The sequence below is a fragment of the Tupaia chinensis genome, unplaced genomic scaffold (assembly GCF_000334495.1).
Source record: "Tupaia chinensis unplaced genomic scaffold, TupChi_1.0 Scaffold143936_1, whole genome shotgun sequence".
Lineage (NCBI taxonomy): Eukaryota > Metazoa > Chordata > Mammalia > Scandentia > Tupaiidae > Tupaia > Tupaia belangeri.
Window position 1 is genome coordinate 2,164,296 of NW_006203787.1, and position 1,060 is coordinate 2,165,355.

The following is a 1,060-nucleotide window of genomic DNA, read 5'->3' on the forward strand; positions in this document are numbered from 1 at the left end:
TATACCTTGCAGTCATGATCGGAAACTGTTCCATACACTGGGACTATGAGCAGGGATGAAATGTGAATTCAAAATTGGAATTTCAGAAAAAAAGCATACATTTATTTTGATGCAAAAAATGTAGGCATCTAGACCTGGATTTTTTTCAGGCTGCACATTTTCCAGAGACATTTTGAAGACCCCTGGTGCCTCTTTGTGGCTTACAGCATGGCTCGCGGTCTGCAGGAGGGTGTGAGAGGTTGTGTGAATGTGATAGCAGAGGAGGGCCACGCAGCATGTGATGGTCAGGCCTCCGAGGGGTGAGCCTGCCTGGCTCACATCCACCTCTGCCTGGACTAGCGCCCCACTGGGCTGAGGACTTCCGCTCTCGGTCTGGTTTCCTCATGTGCAAACTTGGCTTAATTCCAACAGCTGCTTCCCAGAGCTGCCGGGAGGGCCAGGAGAGTAGAGCGCTCTCATGTCAGGGCACACGCTTAAGGAATAGGAGCCGTAGCAGTCCTGGCCACCAGAGGGAGGCAGCGAGGGCTTCTTAGTGCTCCTATGCCTTCCACCCCTGTTTGACATGCGCGGGAGACCCCGTCCCTGAAGAGTCAAGGTCAGGTACTATTGCCTATAAAAAACTGTTCATTTGAATCAGCTTAATGATTGACAACAGAGTCCCTGCAGTGCCCCGATGCTCCAGCCACTGGGACTCTGTGAGGGATTTTCAGAGTGTTTGGAGCGGAGTACTTGGAACGGCCCAGCACCCTATGGAATGCATCTTCTGGGCGCACATGAAGCTCGCATCTGTCCCTGTGCGGTATTACTCTGCAGGCGTTGATGGAAGGTGGGAGCTGTGTGCTGCCCAAATTAGTCCACCCAGGCTGAATGCTGGAGGCTATGGGGGGGTCCCTTTGGAAAAGGATGCCTTGGGGTCGCAGGCGATATGGTTAAGGCGTTGCACTCCCACATGGCTGACTGTGGTTTGAGGGCCAACCCTGGCAAACTGCTTTCTGACTTCCTCTCTTTCTCTGGTGAATGCATGTGCCATATAGAAAACAATTTAAATAATAATAAATAA